Consider the following 25,452-nt stretch of genomic DNA (forward strand, 5'->3'; position numbering starts at 1 on the left):
AGAAGAATATAAAGTGCTAGAAAGTATCTTGTGAATTATCTTTCTTAGAATAATATAAAAATGCTAGAAATTCTCTTGGTTGTAAGTTAGCAAACTTATGAGGTAGCTTTACTTAAAAATATTAACACTTAAAAATATACTTAAGGGCTTCCCTGGTGGCGCAGTGGTTAAGAATCCGCCTGCCAATGCAAGAGACCCGGGTTTGATCCCTGGTCTGGGAAGATTCCACATGCCGCAGAGCAGCTAAGCCCGTGCGCCACAACTACTGAGCCTGTGCTTTAGAGCCCGTGAATCACAACTACTGAGCCCATGTGCGGCAACTACTGAAGCCCGCGTGCCTAGAGCCCGTGCTCTACGACAAGAGAAGCCACCGCAATAAGAAGCCCGCGCACCGCAATGAAGAGTAGCCCCTGCTCACCGCAACTAGAGAAAGCCCGTGCGCAGCAACGAAGACCCAACGCAGCCAAAAATAAATAAATAAATTTATTTTTTTAAGATTATTATAAAAAGTATATATATATACTTTAATAATACTTAAAAATAAATAACTGATGCCATTAAGTTGTGGTGTCCCTCAATGATGAACAATAACCTTCAACATGAAGTGTACTCATAATTTATTTCATGATTAAATCTCTATCTTATAATGGAATTTTTTGTTTGTTTGTTTGTTTTTGGCCGCACGGTGTGGTTTGTGGGATCTTAGTTCCCTGACCAGGGATCAAACCCCAGGGCACGGCTGAGTCCTAACCACTGGACTGCCAGGGAATTCCATTTTTCTATCCTTTAATCCTATAAGCCAGACAGATCTACCAACTATTCTCAAAAAGAGCCAACAATGCCCAAGGCCTAGTTAGAGGAGGTAAGAGAAAGAGGAAAAAATAAAGAATGAAGTGGCAGAGAGCAAGTTGGATAGAACTGTAGAAAATATTGAAAACAGTTTTTACCTGCCTTGAGGAATAGAATTTTTCCAATTACCCAAAAAATGGCTGAAATGCTGCACCATGTCATCACTCCATTTCAACTCTAGAGTCGAGTAAAAAAATAAAAGCAATTATACACACACATATGTTTATTATATATACAAATGTGTGTGTATATATATGTACACATTATATACAGTAAAATGCACAATGGTTAATAAATTATGGTATATTCATTAAATAACATTTAAAATAAATGAAAGATGATTCATCATGGATAAATCTCAAAAATAATAGTGAGTAAAAAAAAGTTACAGTAGGATAAACAGTATACCACCATTTATATAAAGTTTAAAAACATACCGACTTATATTCTATACTATATATGGATACATGTGGAGTAAAACTATAAATCTTGCATGGGAATGATAAATACTAAATTTTAAATGTTGATTACCCTTGGTATGGAGAGAAGGATGGGATCTGAATGGATTTCATATTTCAAGTTTTTCTTAAGCTAGGCTGAGTATACTATCATTATGATATAGTTCTCTATTACTACCCTGTTTGCCTGAAATATTTCATAACCATTATTTTAAACAAACAAACAAAAAGAATAAATTAATACATGAGTCTATGGCAGAGGTATTAAAATAAGCATGCCCAGGCAGCTGACTGACTGAAGGAGTGGAGGGGAGGGAGAGAATGATTCACATATGACTAAGTTTTCCAGCTTTAGTAACTGGAAAGATGAGCTGGGAATAAGGAATATAAAAAATGGAATGGGTATGGGACAGACAACCATGAGTTTGATTTTAGATGTGTTGAGTTGGAGGTGCTAGCAGGATATTCATGAGATATCCAAGTTTACAGACTATTGTAAACTTGAACTCATAGCTAAAAAGAGAAGCAAATGCTGGGCACGGATTTGGGTGCCCGTGAAATAACAGAAAATACATGTATTGCTCTCTGCCCCCACCCCACGCCCCCAGCCCTGTTCCTGGCACAGAGCTCCTATCACTCTTGTGATTTCCTAAGTGATAGGAGCACTAGGAGAATCTTTTGTTCAAATATTTGGCCTTTGACCCTGGATCTTGACACAGAGCTCCTAAATCCCTTGGAATTTCCTGGATGATAGGAGTATCTTTTGTTCTAATGAGCTGACTTCAAGTGGGCTCCTGGATGGGGGCCAATCACTATAAAGACCAAGCCACGATTAGAAACTTGGAACTTTCAGCCCCACCCCCTATCCTCTGGAGAGGGGCTGGAAAATGAGTCAATAATAGGTCGTGCCTATGTGATGACGCCTCCATAAAAATCCCTAAAGTATGGAGTTCAGAGAGCTTCCAGATTGCTAGATGCTAGGAAGGTGGCATACCAGGAGAGGGCATGGAAGCTCCTAACCCCTTCCCCAAACCTCAACATACGTATCTTGCATCTGGATGCTCATCTATATCCCTTACGGTAAATGTGTCTTACTGAGTTCTGTGGGACATTCAAGCAAATCATCAAACCCAAGGATGATGTTGTAGGGACCCCAACTTATCGCTGGTCGGTCAGAAGTACTGGAAACAATCTAAGACTTGCAACTGGTGTCTGAAGTGGGGACAGGCTTGTGGGGCTGAGCCTTTAACCTGTGAGATCTGACCCTAATTCCAGACAGTGTCAGAACTGAATTGTAGGACATCCAGCTGATGTTGGAGAACTGGTTAGTGTGGGATTAAAAACACACATCTGGGGACTTCCCTGGTGGTCCAGTGGCAAAGAATCTGCCTTCCAATGCAGGGGATGCAGGTTCGATCCCTGGTCAGGGAACCAAGATCCCACATGCCAAGGGGCAACTAAGCCTGCGCGCCACAACTACTGAGCTCAGGCGCCTCAGCTAGAGAGGCTGTGTGCCGCAAACTACAGAGCCCACATGCTCTGGAACCCACGCGCCACAACTACAGAGCCCACGCACCCTGGAGCCCGTGCACCACAACTAGAGAAGAGAAAAACCCGCAGGCCACAACTAGAGAGAAGCCCAAGTGCTGCAACGAGGAGCCCACGCACTGCGATGAAAGATCCCGCGTGCCTCAACGAAGATCCTGCGTGCTGCAACTAAGACCCGACACAGCCAATAAATAAATAAATAAATAAAATTTTTTTAAGAAAACACACATTTGGTGATTAGAAGTGAAGTGTTCTGAGGATTATGACTGTGACAGTAAAAAGAGAAACCAGGAGTTTTTCCCAGACAAAGCCCTTAACATCTTCATAGGCCTCTGTCCGTTCTCCAAACATGAACAAGTCTCCCATCTTTAAAATCCCTCCATGTGACTCTGCAGTTTTCTTTAATTATTGTCTTCTTTCTTTCCTTTCCTCGCCCAAGGTCTCAATAACTTGCTCTCTACCTACTGCTTTCCTAATGCAATGCTACATCAGTTTCTGTCCCTACCATGCTACCTGAAATTGCTCTTAAAGGTCTCCAATGACTTCCTTATTGCCAAATCCATGGATTGTCCCTACCCAGATTTTCATTCTTTTTCGGCATTTGACACTGTAAACATTTCGTCCTTAAACTTTCTCCTCCCTTGAAAGGTCATCGGCTTTCTGGTTTTCTCTCAAATGAGTATTTCTCTATATCTTTGCAATGCTGTCCAATAAAACTATGATGAGGGGAACATTTTGTTTGCACTGTCCATTACAGTAGCCACTAATCACACGTGGCTAGTGAGCATTTGAAATGTGGCTATTGTGACCCAGGAACTGAGTTTTTAATTGTATTTAATTTTAATTAATTTAAATTTAGATGGCCACATGTGGCTAGTGACTACCATACTGGACAGTGCAGGTTTAGGGTTTCTTTCCCTCCTTCCAGCTCCTAAATGATGAACATTACTCCAGACTCAGGTTTTGATTCCCTGAGCTTTTCTTTACAAGCTCATCCCCTGGAAGCTCAACCATTCCTGCAACTTTAGCCATCTCTAAATTCAATCCCAAATCTCTGTAGTTGTCTCCTGTCACCTGAGTTCCAGTTCCATAACCTCAAGCACTGTAAATTCCTCTGGAATGTCTCACTTTCACCTCAGACTCAGAATGTTCAAAGCTAAACCGATAACTTTCTACAGAACCAGCTCCCCTCTCCCTTGTGACATTCCTATCTCTGACAGCAAGGTTCTCGTTTTCTCAGATGCCCATACATGAGATTGCCTTTGACACATTTCTCTCTTTCTTCTCTCACCGGCAGCCAGTTATGAGGTGCTAACAAGTTTTCCTGCAGAATCTCTCTCAGCTACCCTCTGAAACCACAAAATTTATTGAACCCTATTCCATACGATACTGCTTGGTCTCTACTGCCAAGAAGCAGATAATCCATTTAAGAGACAAAAGATAAACATACACAAATCCAAATAAAACCAAAGAGAAATAACAAAGTCTAAAGTCCACTACATACATTGCTAAAGGAGTATCTTCCAAATTCAGAAATCATTGAGGGTTAGACAGCTCCTTCTGAAAGAGATCAAAGGGTGCTTTGCCCTGTCTGGACTTCTGTAGCTCTAGATGGTACTCCAGACTTTCCTGCGCCCTTCTTTTCTGCATCTGCCACCAAATTAACCTTCCATTGCCTCAAAAATGTTAGTGATTCTCATGATCTAACGCATACAAACCCCTCACTGCCCTGTGTGTGTAATCACTCCTACCCCTGAACCTTCACTCACTCTACACCAGGTTTGTCCTGCCCTCGCCCCTGTGCTCTTGCAAAGTCAAACAAGATTTTAAGCCTCAGTTCAAATCTGAACCTCTTCCATAAAGCTATTACTTCCAGCGATCAGTAATTCCCTTGTTTTTAATTTTCCAAGACACATTGAGTATGTACCCTTAATATTACGCTTAATTCATGACCGCTTTGTCACCACTGTTTCAATCCTACATGTTTTGTGCCCCAGCATGATGTCTCACCCTTTTTCTGTGACTTGTAAGCAGTGATTCTCAAGGAAGGAGAGGAGTATGATTTGAAAAGGAAACAACTCTTCATTTGTCCCACTGGGACTTTTTTTTTTTTTAAGCTATGACATAAACTTATTTGAATTTCAAATATTAAAAGAAAATGTTAGATTTTTATGCTTTATCAAAAGAGACATGTTTGATATAAGTTCAAGAAACAATTCTATTTGTTGAGCAAAGAGAAAATAATCAACAAACATCTATTAAATGATTCATTGATTTCAATACAACACGAATTTGGATTCTGTTAAGATGAAAGTCTCAGACATCTTATTTTCATGGAGAAACTGCTAGTGATATGACCTGCTGATTGTAAAGGGGCCACAAAACTAGCATTCACTAGCTGAACAAATCATCACAAACTTGTAAGGAAACCTTTAAATGTCTTTATTATATACCATTTGATATATATAAAATATGTGCAATATATATGTAAATTATAAAGCATAATAAATAATAAATTAGGTGACTCTACCACCTAATAAGATATTTCTGGTATTGACAGACTACCCAGAATACTAGTGTTCTCTCATCCCTGACAGCAAATGTCACCCTTTTCTTTTTTTGGGCCACACCACATGTCTTGTAGGATCTTAGTTCCCTGACCAGGGATTGAACCTGGGTCCTTGGCAGGCAGTGAAAGCTCAGAGTCCTAACCACTGGACCGCCAGGGAATTCCCAAAGCATGATTATTTGCTCTAATTATATATATTCCAGTGAGTTATTATTTTAGTCTACTACATTAAAAATACACTTAATGTTTTTACTTAGAATATTAATATTTAAATTCTATAGTCTATATTCCTTTCTTACTCACAGCATTTGAATTATTTTATTTCTAGCATTATTTACTCACCTAATGAGTTTTCATTCTTTTACTCTATTTTGAACATTGTGATTTCATATTACTGTGAGATAATCTTTCTACTTTATATTTCCTCCACCTTGAATTGAATAAGCCACTTATCTGCTTCTGTTCCTAGTCTACTCAAGTCTTTTCATTCCTTCTTTGTATTGACTGTCCCTCCCTCTCGTTTTGTATAACAAGCTTACTGCAGGTTCCTTCTTCTAAGTCATTGGCATATAAAATGAATAAAATTGGTCCTAATGTTGATCCCTAGAGCTTTGTAATCCATCCATTCCAAACTATTCCACACTTTGATATCAAAGTCAATGTTTAATCTACTTAAGTAGTTCATCCTTACACCTTACTGCTCTAACTTCTCTAACTTCCAGATTAGTTGTTTGTATAGTATTCTTTTCATGGTGCTTTATCCCAAGTAATTGGTTCATGGCTTCCCTCAGCTGATATCTGTTGTTAGACCCAGAGGTTATTTCACATAACTGAGGCAGATAAGATGTGAATTCATGCTGACTTTTTAAATTAAATCATAACTTTCTGATACTTTCAATCATTGATTTCCTACGGAATTGACCAATGTCTTGTCCTCCATGAAATTTAAACTTAATAATTCTGAATCTTGTACTCAGGAGAAAAGGAATATTTAGGAAATGAACAATAATTTAATGATGTTTTTAGTTATTATAACTGGTATAGACATAGTCCGTAAGTATTTCAAGTCACCTTTATCTTGATTGATGAATTCAAACATCTATTAAGAATCAAGAAGAGAATATTTGAATTACAATTGTAAAAAATCTAGTATAGTCCAAAATCCATAGAATTGTGCCTGAAAAGGATGTTTTACTGTATGTAAATTTTACCTTGATTTTTAAAATGGGAAGAAAAAAAGTAAATAGAATCTTCACTTTTAAAACTCTAGTAGAATACTTGAGTGAAAGACTCTATAAGAACAGTATAGGGACCTGTGCATAAAGGGGTTCAACCAATCATGGAAACTTTTTTGAGAGGAGATGAGAGCATATGAACAAAGGCTTAGAAATGAATATTTCAAAAGTAAGTAAAATCCATGGATAAAGCAATGGAATGAAAGAAGTACAAACTTTTTAAAGTTTATTTAATGTATACTAAAAGTGAATACATTAAAAAGCCGCCTGCAAACAAATATTTCTGAAAACACAAACAGCAAGGTAATAAAAAGATAAGTAGCGTATATTTCATATATAGAAAGGCCCTCTCCCAGGCAAACCAGGATGGTTAGTCACCCTACAATGTTAACATCTTATATTACCCTGGTACATTCGTCAAAACTAAGAAACCAGCATTGGTGAGTTACTACCAACTAAACTCCAGACTTATTTGGATTTCACCTGTTTTTCCACTAATGTTCTTCTGTTCCTGGATCTAACTCAGGATACCACATTGTGTTTAGTTGTCCTGTCTTCATGTCCTCTGACCTGTGACAGTTTCTCAGTCTTTCCTTGCTTCTCACAACCTGGACTCTTTTGAGGAGCAATTGTATTTTGTAGAATGCCACTCTCAGTTTGGGTTTGTCTGATGTTTTTCTCATGTTTAGACTGGTGTAATGGGCTTTGGGGCCCTAATTTATTTATTTATTTATTTATTTATTTTTGCGGTACGCAGGCCTCTCACTGTTGTGGCCTCTCCCCTTGCGGAGCGACGCGCAGGCTCAGCGGCCATGGCTCACGGGCCCAGCCGCTCCGCGGCATGTGGGATCTTCCTGGACCGGGGCACGAACCCGTGTCCCCTGCATCGGCAGGCGGACTCTCAACCACTGTGCCACCAGGTAAACCCCCTAATTTATTTTTAAACTCTGCAAATGTCAGTGCTTATTTTCATGGTTACGTTAGTCCTTGTGGACTTTAATTTCCTCAGAACATCATTTTAATTTTAAAAGGGGATTAAATCACTTGTCTAAGAGTCAGAGTGAATTTTTAATTCTAGAGAGAGTTCTCACATTACTATTCCACAAAGAGCGAAATCAAATTGCTTCAAATTCAAAAAATTCTTATTTAAAATTTGAAAATGATAGAGCTCATTGCCCAAGTTACCTTTGAAGCCATAAGGCTTCTTCCACTGGCACCATCCTCAGGGGATAAAAATATACCACCATTTGGCTAAATATATAATGCTATGAAGGTTTATTTTTCTATTTATGAAAAGAAAATATATTCTCTGTAGAAAATTTATAAAACAGAGATGATGAAAATGAAGAAAAATTAAATGCAATTCCACTCCCTAGAAAAACCACTGGTTATAACTGTTAACTTTCTTTTAGATCCTTTTAGTCATTTTCTCTATCCATCAGATTTTCTTCTGTAAAAATTGGATTATACTGTTATATGCTAACTGTTTAAAAATTATTTATTTATTTATTTTTCGCTGTGTTGGGTGGGTCTTCGTTGCTTCACGCAGGCTCTCTCTAGTTGCAGCGAGCGGGGGCTATACTCTTCATTGTGGTGCACGGACTTGTCATTGCAGTGACTTCTCTTGTTGCGTAGCACAGGCTCTAGGCGCATGTGCTTCAGTAGTTGTGGCATGTGGGCTCAGTAGTTGTGGTGCACAGGCTTAGTTGCTCTGCGGCATGTGGATCTTCCTGGACCAGGGCTCGAACCCGTGTCCCCTGCACTGGCAGGTGGATTCTTAACCACTGCACCATTAGGGAAGTCCTGTTATATGCTAATTTTAATTAACTTTTAAAATTTGACATATTATGAATATCCTTTATATAATTAAATACCTATGACATCATTTTTAATACCTGCGTATTTCATAGTATAGGTATATTATTTAACATCCTTGTAGCTAAATAGTTACACAGATCCATGATAATTCCTTAAAGTTAAATTCCTTTTCCTTTTTGGCTGCGCTGTGCAGCTTGTGGGATCTTAGTTCCCTGACCAGGGATCTAACTCATGGAAGCACGGAGTCCTAATCACTGGACTGACAGGGAGTTCCCTAAAGTTAAATTCCTTTAATTGGACTTGCTGTATCAAAGGGTATACACAATTTTAAGGTTTCTGATATGCACTGCCAAACTGCCCTCCAATTTATACACTCACTAGCTACTTATAAAAGTACCCATTTCTCACATACTCACCAACTCAGTTTCTATTTTTATTTTTAATCTTCGCCAATTTGATAATCAAAAACATGGCTTTTTGTTTCAGTTGAAATTCTTTGATTACTAGCAAGCGTGAGCACTTTTATATAGTTAGTACCATTTGTATTTCTTATACTGTGCATTATTATATTATTATACTCTTTATCGAGGTATTCGCCATTTTCTTCTTGATTTGAAAGTGCACTTTTTGGGGGGTGGGGGCCACACTATGCAGCATGCAGGATCTTAGCTCCCAGACCAGGGATCAAATCCGTGCCCCCTCCAGTGGAAGGGCAGAGTCCTAACCACTGGACCACCAGCGAAGTCCTGAAGGTGCACTTTCAAATGACATTAAACTTCTCTTATATATGTTTCAAACACACTTTTCCCAGTCTTTAACTTGGCTTTTAATTTTGAAACTCAGAGGTGTGAAATGTTCTCATTTGTTTTCTGCCTTTGATAGCTGTTTTTGGTTTTGGGTTTGGTTTTGGTTTGTTTTTAATATTGAGCTCAGTCCTGAATCCTGCCTGTCCCTATTCAGGGCACATCATGCGAGTCTAGGCATCCTGTAGCACAGCAGTTTCGGCACAGGTTTACATGTTCCCTTTCCTAATGAAGCAATGCCCTGAGTCCTCACAACCCCAAGCTTTAGGAGAGGAAAAAAAGAAACAAAAAATAAATGAAAGCAAATTCAAAAGCACACTGCCCTGAACACTGCCAAATTCAGGCTGACACCAACCTCCAAGGAAATAAATTCCAAAGACAGTAGTAACTCTCAGTTAAAATTAAAAACAACCAAAAAAAGCCCACCTCTTAAGACTAATCAGCTCCCAAACCTCAAAATCATCTGTTTTAGAAGCTTTAGTGTTGTGCAGGGTAAGGCTCCCTAGCCCACTGTTTGTGAGCACCCCTGCCTTCAAGTCCTTCCCTGGGGCTCCTGGCTCCTTCTGCAAAGGGAGGAGAGCCTGGGCTCCGAAGTCAGGCTCAGGGAGGCCAGGAGTTCTCCTCCTGCTTCCCCTTCCTCTTGCCTAAAGTCATGGCAATTTCAAGGCAAATGTCAGAACTGAAAGTTATTAGAAAGAACCAGAAAGATTTAAAAGTCTTCTTCTTCCCCTCCCTTTTTTTTTAATGAAAACATTTAAGACAGCAAAAGTTTTACATTAAATTTCAGCCAAGAAAAAAACAAATAGAAAAGAAAAACATAAGGCAAGAAGAAGGCCTGGTTCACAAGACAGTAGACATAGTCACTTTCGTGTTGGGAATCAAGGGGTCTCAGGAAGGCCTCCTCCTCGCACATTCCCCAGAATATCTCCCTACCACAAACTCACCATAAATGGTTCCTTTCTGAAGTGCCTGACCCAATACCCAGATAGAGTGGGTGTTGGTAACTGTTAGAAACGTAGAAATTCCTGGGAAGTACTGGGGTATATGAACTAGGTGTTTGTCCTCAAGTCTTCAGAGATACAGATTGCCCTCCAGAATAAAGAGGTACCGTTATACCCCCAGAGTAAAGTTCTGCTTGCTTTGCCCTTTCCAGTTGAGAAGGGGATCCTGATGGGGACAACAGCCCATGTAGCTTTGATTAAAGTGGGAGTAGGAACTGGGACAGGGCGCTGCTGGTGCTTGAAGCACATGCTTACTCTGCCCATCAGGTAATCCAGCCTTGGTCCTGAGGGAGATACCACTCTAATGTTCCGTGGTATTAAAAATAGGAAAGGGGATGTGGTTTTCACCCCAACCTACTCACTACTCCCAGAAGCCAGTCTAATTCTGAAGCTGCAGATCAGAACAACTCAACATTCAGCCAACAACCCCAGGTCACATCCCTGATTCTAAAAGGTTCCAGCCTAGCTCCTGCTCAAGGAAGTTGTGATAAATATTTTAACACTTGTAAACTGCCTGATTTCTAGAGTTTCCTTGTTGGTGACCTTATTTTGCCATCCAGCTGCAATATTAATTCAGCATGGAAAGGGAGTGGAGGGATGTCCCAGCTTGAGCCTAAGCTGGGCACAGAGCCAGGATTCAGATCTGTCTAGTCATGTCTGATGCACTTGCCAGGCAGGAGTTTCTCAGCACAAGGGATGGAGGAGGCTCACAGATAACAGCATCCTAAGGCAGTGAGCATGGAGGGACACATCACAGGTATCAGAATCACCAGGGAAGCTTTTTAAAATATGTACACCCTGGGCTTCCCTGGTGGCGCAGTGGTTGAGAGTCCGCCTGCCGATGCAGGGGACACGGGTTCGTGCCCCGGTCTGGGAAGATCCCACATGCCGCGGAGCGGCTGGGCCCCTGAGCCGTGGCCGCTGAGCCTGCGCGTCCGGAGCCTGTGCTCCGCAACGGGAGAGGCCACAACAGTGAGAGGCCTGCGTACCGCAAAAAAAAAAAAAGTACACCCTGCACAAATGCATTCCCCATTCTGATAGTGTGTGTGTGTGCATGTGTGTGTGTACACATGGGTGCACACTAGCAAGGGGCACTGCTTTGGAACCAAAATTGGCCCTCGGAGTTACACAGGTCAGCCTGCACCAGGAGCACTGAGGACCCCAGAGAATACAGCATGGCTTCCATATGTGACAGCTCCTGATGCATTGACAGCAGGACCCTGCTGTGTAGCTCTGAACACTGATGGCTTCCACACTTCAGGGACTGTCTGCATCAGGAATTCTTAAACTGGAGATCATGGACTCCTGGGAGTCCAAGAATAGGCTGCAAGGGTCCATGAACTCTTGAAAACTGCATGCAACTAACTGCGTATATACGTTTATTTCTCTGGAAATAGGTTCTATAAGTTTCTCAGATGCTGAAAAGAGGATATGATTCTCAAATGGTTAAGAACTGGCAAGTACCAAAAGAAATACTGGGGCAGGCAAACTGGGTAAGGTTTAGAACGCCACTATAGTAGATTTTGGACCAAAGCCAGAAAAATACTGTTTTTTTCTGTTACCGTGACTTATTTTTACCTTGAGGCATCAGTGACCTGGTGAAACATTGAAAATATGAAATCCCACCTACGCTTCAAGCCCACCTCAAATACCCGCACCTCCTCCCCAGCCAAAAAGTATTGCTCCCTTGCCTGAGCCCTGTTGGTGTACCTCTCGAAACACTGAACACTTTCCCCCTTGTATTTTAGATAGGCATGTGCACACATCATGTCTCTTCTACGAACTATAACCTTTGAGAGTAGGTATCATGTCTTACCCGTCTTCTTTCTGTTACCGCATCCAACAGAGCATATTTACTTAGTTATTACTGGATGAGGGAATGAACAGATCACAAATCCATCCTATCTGCCAGACTTTTTTACTCTCTCTACTAAAAGCAACTAACCCTGTTTTCTTGTAAATTATGCATTTTGAATGTATTCCTTGGCATTTATATTGTCGTAGTTAATTGATTTACTTCTTTACACCTTATCCAATATTTACCTGCTTTATCTGTTTACTTGACTGTAAATTGCTTAGAGGGCAAGGATCATGTATAACTCAAACTAGGTAAACCCACATGCCTCTTGGGAGGAACACACGGGGCTAACCAATGAGTTCAGTGCCTTGGCCAACACACCCAAGAGGAAATCTTTCATGAGAAGACACAGACTCAGATGGAACAGAGGTTGGTAAAAGAGAAAAAGGCAACTCTTAACAGGAACTAAGCAGAAGAGCGAAATCATCAGGTTGTGGAACTGAATTATAAAGAGGAGATAAACCGAAGAGAACAGCCTGAACCTGCGTGAGGAAGAAGAGTGTGAACCAGAAACAGACCTGCCTCAGAGGAGGTGTGGCTGCACAGCGGTTCAGAGCTTTGGCCCTGGCTCCATGCAGGTTTTGCAAGAGCTGCCAGGTTTTTCCTAGCCCTGTTGCCCTATTTGGATTGTTCCCTATTTGTGTCAGGCTTTTCTTGGGTTCAGAAAACCCTGACTGCCATTATTATATGTGCAATGATGTCAATGAAATTGTTTGACGAAGTTAAATCTGTTTTCAGAGTGGAACACAAGCCAAGCAGAGAATTTTTCAACTGCTCTGAGCACATCCCTGAGTATCAGAGAGAGGCACGTGCAAAGACAGGGCAGCTCTCTCCTCTTTTTCTCCTCTTGGTCTCAGTTTAATATTTACTGACTTACAAGTCAGAAAGAGAAAGACAAATACCGTATGCTAACACATATATATGGAATTTAAGAAAAAAAAATGTCATGAAGAACCTAGGGGTACAACAGGAATAAAGACACAGACCTACTGAGAATGGACTTGAGGAAATGGGGAGGGGGAAGGGTAAGCTGTGACAAAGCGAAAGAGAGGCATGGACATATATACACTACCAAACGTAAGGGAGATAGCTAGTGGGAAGCAGCCGCATATAGCACAGGGAGATCAGCTCGGTGCTTTGTGACCGCCTGGAGGGGTGGGAGGGAGGGAGATGCAAGAGGGAAGGGATGTGGGATCAGATGTATATGTATGACTGATTCACTTTGTTATAAAGCAGAAACTAATAAAAATATATATATATATATATAAAGATTTACTTACTTACATATCCACCCACACGTTACCATACCCTTAGTTCTCCACAATCAAAGTCTGGAGGATTGTGTGATCTTGCTAACCATTTCAGCTTAATGACTGAATTGATACAGTATGATTACTCTGGGGAAGTTTATTAACTGCTGATGGGCAGAGCCATAAATGTCAGACCAACCATTCCACAGGCAAGGGTAACACCAGAGAAAGTGCAAGTAGGAGGAAAGGCCAAGCCAATTAGTGGCTACATGAATAGTAGCTTAGCTAGTGATTCCGAATTATCCAGAGATTGGCCCTAGGGCACAGGGGGCATTTTGGGGTGAATGCAGTTAGATAAATTAGATACTCTCACATTGCTTATTTAGCTTATCACAAGTTTAAAGTATTCATTTGTCATTCCATAGCATATATTGAGTGCCTAGGTATGAGATCCATCATTAAACAGAATGAAAGTCCCTGCCCTTGTGAAGTTTACATCCCAGCGGCAGAGAGTCCTATCTGGGCATCATCTGTCAATCCTTGCGGTAGTTTCGCATCTTCTCTAGGTCTAAACTCTTAGGGGTCATTATCTTACTTGTCTCTGTCATTTGCATCTCTGGACCCCAAATGAGTTTGTATTCAGCTCCCTAAGTCTTTACAGAAGCAGGGTCTCTACATTTCTGGGTCCCAGGTGCAACTTGACCCTCTCCCATATGCACATTTAAACATGCCATCTTCCTCACCACCTCAGCCTGACCAGTGGAAATCTGTGATTACTGAGAGAGACTTCCAGGACAAAGGTTGGGGAAAATACGACAGATATCCAGTCTAACCCACATACTTCTCAGATGTGGAAACTGAGACCCAGAAAGGCAAAGTGACTTGCCAGTGTCACACACGGGGACCTGGTCTTATCCCTTGGCCCCTTCCTCCCAGTCTAGTGCTTTTCTATCATATGATACATAACATAATTCTTGGGATCAAACAGGCCAAAAGAGCCAAAAGTGACTGTAGAACAGAGGTGGATCAGGATAGACTCAGAGACAGCTCACACTTGAAGAATAATACTAGGGAGGACTGACTATTTTGTTAGACCTGAAATCCACCCTAGCTTATGTGTTTGAGTACCTTGGCATCACATCCTCTCCAGCACCCCAGACAGGATGAAAGCAAGACCTAGGACCTGGAGTTGGGTGTCTGTCCTGAAAGCTAATGCAGCTATTGGCCAGACTGTAGTTAAGTTAGAATTTTAAAATCTGTGTTCCATAAACTAATCCATGTATGTGTTTTTACAATTGTTTTCTCAGTTTACTAGGGTGAGCCAATTTTGAAAGGGTCCAATGTTGTCACAGCTGGGCTGGACTCCGCTAAGAGGAAAGAGAATATTTCTAGATCTCATTCAATATTGGGATGAGGAAAAACATTTGCTTGAGCCAACAAACCTGACTATGGGACAGAGGGAGCTGAAGCCATAGGAAGCTTGAGCTTGCCTACCCGCTGAGATTTTCTTTTAAAGAACTCTCACAAAATTTAAAACTTTAATAAGAAACCATATGATTCAAGGCACATATACATAATTCATTTGTTTTTAACAGTCCTTACCAGACTAATCAGTTAGCAGTTAAAGAAGAGCATGGGGTTGGGATCAGAAGACTTACATTCCTCATGTGCCAGCTTTATGACAAGATCCTTAACTTTCCTGAGACTTGACCTCTCCAGCCATAAAGTAGAGAGAGTAAAGCCTACCTCATCTTCCTCCCTATGTTGTGAAAATTAAATGAGCAAGCATATGAATGCTTTTTATAAACTGTAAAGAACTATAAGATTTTAATTATCATTGTCAATTAACGTTCAACTTGAAAATTTTCCTAATTAAACTCAATCTTAAATTTAGCAACAATATGAACTTGACACTCTGTTTGGGGGTGGGGGCAGGGGCGATGGTTGCATGTTACCAATGTCAAAATTTTAAAATTCAAAGAAACAAAACAAATTCCTACAGGTATAATCATACGAATAAAAATAACTTTTCTTTCTTTTTTAAATGAAAAATACAATTTCTTTCCCTTGTCAAGGAAAAGTTTTTTAAAAAAAGAGCCACTGGGGTGAATTTTCTAATATACACTTCATGGAGCAGCTAAGATATTATTTACTCAATTGCTGAGTGCTGGAGCAGAGTGAGAATCAGTATTAGCTGCCCATCCTTCAAAAGGGCTCACACGGGACTTCCCTGGCGGCGCAGCGGATAAGACTCTGCGTTCCCAGCACAGGGGGCCCAGGTTCGATCCCTGGTCGGGGAACTAGATCCCACATGCATGCCGCAACTAAGAGTTTGCATGCTGCAAGTAAGGAGCCTACCTGCCACAACTAAGGGGCCCATGTGCTTGCAACTAAGGAGCCAGTGAGCCACAACTAAGGAGCCCTGGAGCTGCAACTAAGTAGCCCGCCTGCCGCAACTAAGGAGCCCACATGCCGCAACTAAGGAGCCTGCCTGCTGCAACTAACACCCCATGCAACCAAATAAATAAATAAATAAATATTTTAAAAAACAAAAACAAGATTTTCCTGACTGCAGGAAAATCTTGTCTCATCAGATCCTCCACTTTCATTTTACACCATAGAAACATTTGTTACTTGGTCCCAAATTGCATGAAGACCTTCTTTGCTGAGATAAACAAAGCTTTGCCATTTTTAGTACTTTTGATCGCAAACTGATACTACAGATCTGGCTGCCCAGACAAGCCGACTGATGGGCAGATATTTATGAGTCTGCACATAACTGAGGGATGCCCTTACAATGCAATAATTCTTAAGCCCAAATCTGACAACCTCCAGGGCATAATTATTTTATTTTTAAAATTGCACCCTGTGCAACACAGCCCTTGGGTACTTGTAGAGAAAATCAGCACATTATAAGAAATAAAATACTGCAGAACAACTAATAGCTTAAACCCATTAAAAATAAGAACCCACAAAATAGCCTTACTGCTGGGCCACTGGGAAGGAACAAAATCCTTTAACCACTAACACCGGGATGCACTGGAAAGAAGTGACTTTGCTTAGGCAATGCAGGAGAAGCAGGAATAGGTGGAGGGAAGAGGGCTGGAGGAGGAAAACATCAAGCTTTATTTGGAGCACATTACTTCCCAGCAGGCCCACCAAAGGTCCCCACATACGGCCCAAGCAGCACTGGCCCACATCTGCCCTGAGGACCATAGGTAGGTAGGTCATATTTGGTTTCTTGAGATGTGTAGTCAACTTTACATCACTAACCGAAGCCTTCCCTATTTCATTTTCCTGCCAGACTTAGAACCTGATGTCATCTCCCTCACTTTTCCAAATAGGAAAAGTTCTTTTATATGTTATTTTAAAACTTAAATAGAACTTATCTATTTCATAGACACAAATCATAACAGTAAAAATGTAAAAATAGGTGTACACAGGCATATGGCATACACACGTTTACACACACACTCCCACATGTGTATCTGTGAACTTGCCCTTCCCCAGATGACAACATAGGATAACATAATTAATCTACTAGCCAAAATACAAAGCTAGTAGGCATTCTTGAAATGAGTGTACTCTAACTTTTCTTTAAGCCTCCACAAAGTTTTGCATTGCTATCAAAATATTTTTGGAAATTCTGTAATGTTTCTCCTTTTCCCTTGGCTTCTTATTTCTGGCAAGCACTAAACCCCAAAATATCTTTCCTCTGGGACACTGAAATAACTGTCCCAAAGCAGCTGTCAGAGCTAAAGCTATTCAGAATTTTAGGACAGATTTCAAGGAAGGCCATTTGCAATTTTAATTATTAGAGTCAAAAGCCTCCTCACCTTCTCAGATTCTCTAAGAACAGGTATGGGGGGTGGGGATGAGGGGTAGGAGTGGTAATCTTCCTGGATTCTCTCATTTTCGTTCATGACTCTATCTGCTGTTTCACTTCTGCTTCTTCCCTCCCTCTGTCTTTGCGCACCCCTCCTCTGGGTTTTATTTTAGAGGTAAAGAAAAAATCAGCAAACCACTCCCTCTCCCCTCAGTGCTCTGAAGTTGTATTCCTCCTCTGCTAACTTTCCGAAAGCTCCCTTACTATAATGGTGCCACAGAACTGGGTTCTTTTTACCCAGGACCACCTCCCTCAAGCTTTAGAACAAGTTAGAGGAGGTATCTGGTAGATAAAGAGAGAAAGAAAGAGGTCTTCACCAGCAAGTACAGCTGCCTGACTGGCCCAAACTGAGGGACTTCCTGCAGACAAATAAGGTTTGGACCCATTATGTAGCACACAGGAACCTTGACTGTGTTCGTGCCCAGGCTATTCACCTTTACATCAGTGGTTCTCAACCCTGGTTGCATCTCAGAATCACCTGGGAATGGTTACAAAAAGTACCTCTGTCAAACAAAAAACAAAACAGGAAACAAACAAACAAAAACGTTGTGCAAGTCTGATGCACTGAATCTGGGCCTGGGCCTGAGAGTCTCAATTTTTTAACAGCTCCCAGATGATTCCATTGTGCAGCAGGGTTAAGATTTAGCTCGTGGAAGCGATCCAACGCTGAGCTTACTCCCTTCCTTCCAAATACACCCCAGGAGATTCCTCTGCCTGTTCTCACACCAAAGATTTCTGGGAGCCAGGAAATAGAGTACCACAGCCTAGGGAATGCAGTTTAGTTTTCGAAGGGAAAGGGGTTGAAAAGAGAGGAGGTGCCAGGGCATGGGGGAGGCTGGCCTTGGTGGTCCTCTGGGCCCCCCTGGATGTGACGGCACACAGCTGGTGTACATGAGGCCACCTCCTCTCCCCAGGGTCTGATTCTCTTAGGGCTTGGAGGATGAGATACTTTAGGAGTCATAATTCTCAGTCTCTTCCTTGCCTGGGTAGGAGAGGGGGAAAACTAAGTTATGGAGGACACTGGAGGCTCAGGAACTGTGAGGCAGAGACTTGGGAAAAGAATACAGTCCCCAGCCAGCAAAAGGGCAATTTAAAAATTAAGTCACATCTATGCTGAAAAGGTTAGGATACAATAACGAGTATGATTTTACATGCAGATCATAGCTGGAGAGACACACAGCTGCTGCCGTGACTCAGTCCACTCCTGGTCACAGGACTCAGCTGGCCTGGGGAAAGTGGCTCCAGAAGCCCCCAAACATGACGGCCACTTCAGACCCTCCAGCTGCTCACCACACAGTTTGGAAAGAATAAGAAGGCCCCTCCTTGGAGCCCAGAGTTCTAACAAACCCCCGGGGCTTCCAACCACCACCCCCACCCCGGTTGCTGAGGCAACTAGTGGGCACCGTCTGATTCTCCTGGGCGGGACCAGGGCTGGGAGAGGGGCCTGCTCTGATGCTCAGCTCTTGCTCAGCTCTCACTCAGAGATTCTTGGCTCTCTGCCAGCCTCCCTCTGGCACGTTGACGGCTGCTGTTGTGCTCTTGGCTTCTTCTATACAGACAAGGTCTCCCTGCCTCTCCCTGTCTTTCTTCCAATCTCTCTGTCCCCAGCTGTCTCAGGGTTTATGTGGGAAAGCATGAGCTTACCGCCCATGAAAGAGACTTTCAAAGCCATGCCTTCCCCTGCAGCCTCTGGAGTCAACCGTGTCCAGGCTGTGTGAAGGGGACTGAACCGGAGCGGGTGACTATTTGCATTCTCTGGGTAGAGTTGCTAAACGTTTCTGGGTTTCCCCTGGCACGGTTCTGATTAGTGAGCATCCAAAACTCAGGTCCTTGCCCTCAGAAACGATCGTGAAAATCACGGGCAGCAGGACTAATGCAACACGGATGGGTTCCAGCTAGGAAGGAGCAGGGGTTTACATTTTCTTGTTCAATTAAAACCCTCCCCATTCACATGAGCTTGGTGCTTCCAACTTAATGAAGTTCCATTACTTCAAATTCTGGGTGTGTTTCTTTCTTTTTTTTTTTTTCCTCCAAAAGAAGTTCAAGCAATGACCAACTGAGAGTCAATGATCTCTCTTTCAGATAATGAACCTCCAGAGGCCAGGCTGAGCTGTGCCTCACCAAACCAGCATGTGTCAGCCTGTGCTGGTCACCACCACTCCTTCCAGACTCAAGCCGTCCAGCTGACTCCTCTGGGGCTGGGGGATGGTCCCTTCTTAGAGCTTCAGCATAATATTAGTAAACATGTGTACCTCCCAACTTCAAGAATAGTGGTTTTTTTTAATGAAATGAAACCACGTAAACTACTGTATTTGCATTCTTATCTAACAGTCAGCCCTGGACACTGAATGTGATGTATCTTTAAAACTTATCAGAGTGATCACATACCAAGGAAAGGGAATAGGAATGCCCAAAGGCAGGTCCTCCTACAGGAGGAGACTGGCAGGAACGCCCTGCCTGGAACAAGCACTCCTGCTGGAGGGGTTTCTTACCCTGTTTTGTTTTTAGAAACCAGAAAAACATGAAATGTAAAAAGGGCTCCAGTTCTAACCATCCCACTCTGGCCTGGCCCCAGGCAAAATGAGAAACCCAGCCAGCCGGGCCAGGCCAGGCTTCCAGCCCCATCTGCCCCTGTAAAAGCCAAGAACCCAGTCAGGGACACCCTACTCCCCAGCCCAGAGGAGATAGAGCAGCTCAGGGGCACGTGCATTCCAGAAATCTCTGTGTATACTAAAGAGAGAAGAAAAGACAGAGAAGTATATCAGGGAGTCAATATAATAACCAGCATGATAATAATAACGAAAATAATAATGGCTATGAGGAGTCTTATCCTAGTTCTGCTACTTAAGAGGCTTTGTAACCTTGGACAATCATTTAACCTCTCTCTTTCTTCACCTGTAAAATGGTTATAATTATCTACGCTGCCCTTGTCCCAAAGCTGTCATAAGAACCAGTTGAGATCATATGAAAGTTATTTTGAAAACTGCAGAGTTGATTTGTAACCTGTTTAGAACATTTATTCTTTTTAAGACTACTTAACCACACCTAAATATTATACCTAGTAGATAGTATCTTAGTTATCAGTTGATGGCTAAATATGCAGAATTTGGTGGGCACATCTGCTATATTGTATTTTTCTTATACTAGTCCAAACTGTTACTGAGGATATGTAAATAGCCTCATTGCGTAAAACCAGTTATCATGGCATTTGCTAAAGTGGGCTTCCACCAGTGATGTGGTCTGGTTTCAAGGGTCCTTAAGGGGTGCTCCGCACAACTCTGAATGGGTGGTGCACATCTTTAACTAGACCACATAAACATTCTCTCTATTCTCGTTGAGCGCAGCTATCTCTGTGATTTGTGAGTAGGCTGCTCAATGAGTTCAAAAAACATTTCCCTCTAGCTCCAGCTGGCAAGATGTCAAGATTGAAAAACACATTTGCTGGTTCTCTTTCTTGCCCCAATTGGGATGAATGACCCTAATTCTCACCACCCCATTTCCTTAAGGCACCAGCAGTGATTGAATCTCTGCCCATCCCAATGAGCCTCACACAGACAATTTTAATGCACAGCGAAACCCATAATAGAGAGAACTATATGGTGAAACTTCAAATTTACCTTTAATTCCATCTTTGACAGAGCAAATTGTAGCCATGGGTTATACTTTGCTATGGTCACTTAACACTAGTTGGAAATTCAGGCACCCTTCAGTTTGTAAAAGTTTCCCTCTCCCATTAGCCCCAGATCGAATAGAGGCATCTCCATTTCTATCTCGATGGCTTTCAGTCTACAGAAAGGGTTCATCTTGACAAGGAGGTGGTATAGGAAGGACAGCCAGAAGCCAGTGTCCCTGAGGAATTGGGGACGTAATAGGAGAGAGACAATGAGACAGCCAAGTGTCCTCTTACTGTACCTCCATTCACTGTGCACTTGTTAAGTGCTGCTGAATGAGGAAGGAGTTTCATGAAACACAAAAACACTACAAGTAATATTCACTCATTCTTAATTGACCAAGCATCATTTATCTGCTATAAGGTTTCAGAGGAGAGAAAGATAACAGCAACATCACCATTGACTACTATCTCTCTTTACTCTCACAACAAACCCATGAGGTACTAATAGATGAGGTAATAGGAGGCTTAGAAAGGTTGAGTAACTTGCCTAATAGTCAATAGATATTGGGTGGCAGACAAAAACTTCCAGTCCAGATTTATCTGATTCCCAAGCCCTTTCTCTTTACCATTATACTCAGCTGCCTACCATTGTCCAGAGGGGTGAATCAGGAAACCTTTAGGAAGGTGAGGCTTGAATTGGCGCTTGAGGGCAGTGTATGGTTTGGATTGCCTTGGATTAAGGAAGAAGGGAAGATGGCATAATCCAAATCGCTGAGTTTGTATCCCCAGGACACAAAACACTGCTTCATATATGGTATATGCTCAATATCTATTTAAAGAATGAATGAATGAGAAACAGTACAAATAAAGACAAAGAGACGGGTCCAAGGATGGAGAGCAAGGGCTGGGAAAGGGAAACTGAGAAAGTGGAAGGGGAAAGAAGAGCAAAGAGACCAGATTGGAGCACAGTATTCACTGTAGCAGGCAGCTGAGGTCATCTAAGCCAGGTGGAACTATCTGATGGGAGAAAACTGTAGCGTGAGGAGTTTGGATTTAGTCCTATGCATGTTGTAAAATTAATTCCTAAAGAGGGACCCGATAAGGTGAAAGCCATGATTTAGAAAGATTCATCTGGCTCTAGTGAGCAGGAGGGACTGGAGGTGGAGGGACCAGAGACAGTGAGACCAGCAGACGATGAACACTGGGGGACTCACTCAGGAGCACCTGGGGGCTCTGATTGGTGAGCTAGGGTAAGAGGCAAGCACAGACTTGTGTCTTAGTTAGACAAGAGACGGAGGTGTTTACAGCAAGCAGAGGACAGCAGGGAAACATACAATCTCTCTTCATCTCCAGGGCACTCTGATATGGAGATACTTGGAAAATATTCAGCTAAGCCTCACTGTACAAACAATTACCTTTAAAAATCTTTGGATACCAGGTCAAAGGAATTGGCTACTGGTCTAAGCAAATGGTTACATATACTTTTTTTTTTTTTTTTTTTTTTTGCAGTACGCGGGCCTCTCACCGTTGTGGCCTCCCCCGCTGCGGAGTACAGGCTCCGGACGCGCAGGCTCAGCGGCCATGGCTCACGGGCCCAGCCGCTCCGCGGCATGAGATCTTCCCAGACCGGGGCACGAACCCGCGCCCCCTGCATCGGCAGGCGGACTCCCAACCACTGCGCCACCAGGGAAGCCCTACGTGTACTTTTAATGATCTTCATTGACTTGAGTTTTTAAGTCCTCAAATTGAAGCAGTTCTTTGGTTTAAATTAGGTGGATCCTCTTGCTAATAAGAGTTAGGAACTATAGGTGGCCATTTCCACAGAAAATTCCCCAGCCAGATGGCCAGCTTGTTGAGAACAAGGATGGGGCCTTCTCCTTTCGGGAGAACCTCACAGTGGATTCAGCACTGGGTACATAGAAATGAACACTTCACAAATACATACTGTCTTGACTTTCTAGTCACTGAGAGAGATTTGTCCTTATGGCCTATACAGACTTGGCACTCAGCTGCTTCTGGTAAATGCTCAAAGAGCAACTGGAGCATCAAATACTTGTGTCCAACATCAGTTCTCTGATTATACATCAGTTCTCTGACTACACTTTGATCACATGTACCCACAGGGGTTGTGCCTTTAAGAAATGCACCTTAGGATTCTCAGATATTAGTAGTATTCTCTGAACAGAAGATGTTTTGAAAGTACAGATATATAGATGTCCATCAATCATTCAACAAACATTTGCTGTGTGCATGCTATATATTTATATATATACACACACACACACACACACACACATATATACACACACACACACACATATGCCAGGCACTGTTTATGGCACTAAAAATATATCAGTAAACAACATGGGTAATCCTGTCTTCCTGAAGGTTACCTTCTAGTAGAAGGAGAAAAATGATAAGCAATAAATATAATAAAAAAGTAAATAAGTAGATTGGAAAGTGATAAGTACCATGGAGAAAAGAAAGAGTATGATGGTTACGGGTGGTATCACAATTTTAAATAAGGTGGTCAAAGTCGGCTTCACTGAGAAGGTGATATTGATAAGCGACCTGAAAGTGATAACTGTCCGTGTTGCCCGTTAGTTATAATACTTAAATTTAAACTCTTTCTTCAAACTTAAGGTAAAAATAAAACAGCTTATATCTGGTATAAGGAGAATTGGGGACTGGCCTTTTATTATGAAACTAATCAGACACATATTTTATACACTTGCATTTTAACAACAAACGCCATTAGAAAACTTAATCTTCCAAGGGAAACTGTGTTAAAATACCATCTCCAAAATCTTTCTGTGTAACAAAACTCCCCTCGTTAAAACACTGGCCCCACCTGTCAGTGCCGCTCTCTCTCAGGTACCAGTCTTCCTCTGAAGACTACAATAACAACTGCTCTCGTACCAAGATTAAAAACAGAAACCAAATTTTTGTAGGGAATAATTAGTAGCCGACAGCAAGTTTTAGCATTAATGCAGCAGCATATGAACAAATTACAAAAATTTCCTTTGCTAGAGAAACAATCAGCTGTCTTACCAATCACCCAGCAGCCTTTATTTCCCACTTGGTATTATATCTATGGCTTTTATGGGGGAAAAAAGAGGTTAAGAATTATGGGTTGAATAAATTTGATATCTGTCTAACCAATGATAACAATTCACGTTTAAGTGCATATTGTTAAATTTGTAATCTCTCTTCCAGATTCTAAGCTATTGTAATATGCTTCTTTTCAAGACTTTCAAATTTCAAATGGCTCCCAAGTCTAGAAAATTATCTTACTGGTCAGCTAGCCAAGGCGTTGACCTTGAATGAAACCAAGTTTAGAGAGAGCTCCCCTGGGGTACTTTCAAGAATTCTGAAACATAATGTGTGTCCGAGGAATTAGCAAATTCACAACATGTGTTTCTGTTACATGATTATAACTGGGTTTGTGAGTGGTGTTCACGGCTACTAAGTGGTTCTGCTCAAAGATTCACCCCCAATACCTCCACATGCCTGCCTCCTGCCCACATTCCTCTGCTGGTGTATAAATCTTCACTCTGACCTTGCTCAACACAGCTCAGGTCTTCCCCGATTCTGGGCTGCCAAGACCAGAGTGCGTGGCTGAAACATTTTTGAATACTCATGTGAAAGGAACTCAACTTCTGCTTTTGGGTCATTTAGTAACAGTTGCTCTATTTCCTTTTCTTCTGTTAAGCAATTCTATTTGCACAGGAAAATATAACCAACAAGTGACTTTTTTTTTTTACCAAGTAATAAAAACAATGATAATAAACTAAACTATGCCAGACATTTACATAACCTACTCCATGCTCACTGGTCACATCTGGCAATGTGTTGTGAGCCCTTTCAGAGGAGAAATAACAAAGAACTTAAAAGAACTTTGCAGAGAAAAGAAAGCATGGTTTAATTGTGATTTGACCTGATGAGAAACACTTCCTGCTTCAAGCAAAAAAACTTCAGACTATTAGGCACATTATCAGACTGATGTTTGAATACCCCTGTTTATTTTCTCCATCTTTTGCCAGATGCTCAATTCCAAGACTTGGTCTAGAACCAATAAATACTTCCTGTTAAAGCACAGGCAGGAAACAGATTCTTCCACAGGAAGGCTCAACAGGAAAGCTCAAGCACTATCCCCTTGACCTATCCATTCTTGCGGCTCCATTCATGACTTTCCACATGCATCGAGCAAACCTGTATCTCACTATAACCTCAACCATCCCCCTATTGTGTAGATGAATTGACCCTGACAAGGTCAAGTGATCTGCCCAAGATCCAAGCACAGGTGTCAGCACCAGAACTCAGGTCTCCAGACTGCAGAGGTGCTCTATTGCCCAAGGTTACACAAGTAATTAACAAAAAGTACAATTATTCCCTGCTTTCCAGCTTCTAGCAACACCCAACTCCCCTACCCTCTAGTACCTCCCTCAACACACCTAGCCTGCGCCTCACACACAATGGGAATGTCTTACTGCTATAACATGCACATGAATACACTCTCTCTTCTACGTCATTTGGTTGAGTGCTGCCTGTCTTAGATGCAGCA

At 41.9% G+C, this 25,452-nt stretch overlaps 1 long non-coding RNA gene across 1 annotated transcript in view; it reads right to left on the minus strand.

The window, feature by feature from the left end:
• Window positions 1-953: 953 nt before the first annotated feature.
• LOC132495070 (uncharacterized) overlaps window positions 954-25,452 on the minus strand; it is a 37,153-nt gene continuing 12,654 nt past the window's right edge. Inside the window, exon 4 of the long non-coding RNA XR_009533202.1 lies at window positions 954-1,026. This is a non-coding gene — a long non-coding RNA (uncharacterized LOC132495070). The remainder of the gene's footprint in view (window positions 1,027-25,452) is intronic.

The sequence above is a fragment of the Mesoplodon densirostris genome, chromosome 8, assembly GCF_025265405.1.
Source record: "Mesoplodon densirostris isolate mMesDen1 chromosome 8, mMesDen1 primary haplotype, whole genome shotgun sequence".
Taxonomy (NCBI): Eukaryota; Metazoa; Chordata; class Mammalia; order Artiodactyla; family Ziphiidae; genus Mesoplodon; species Mesoplodon densirostris.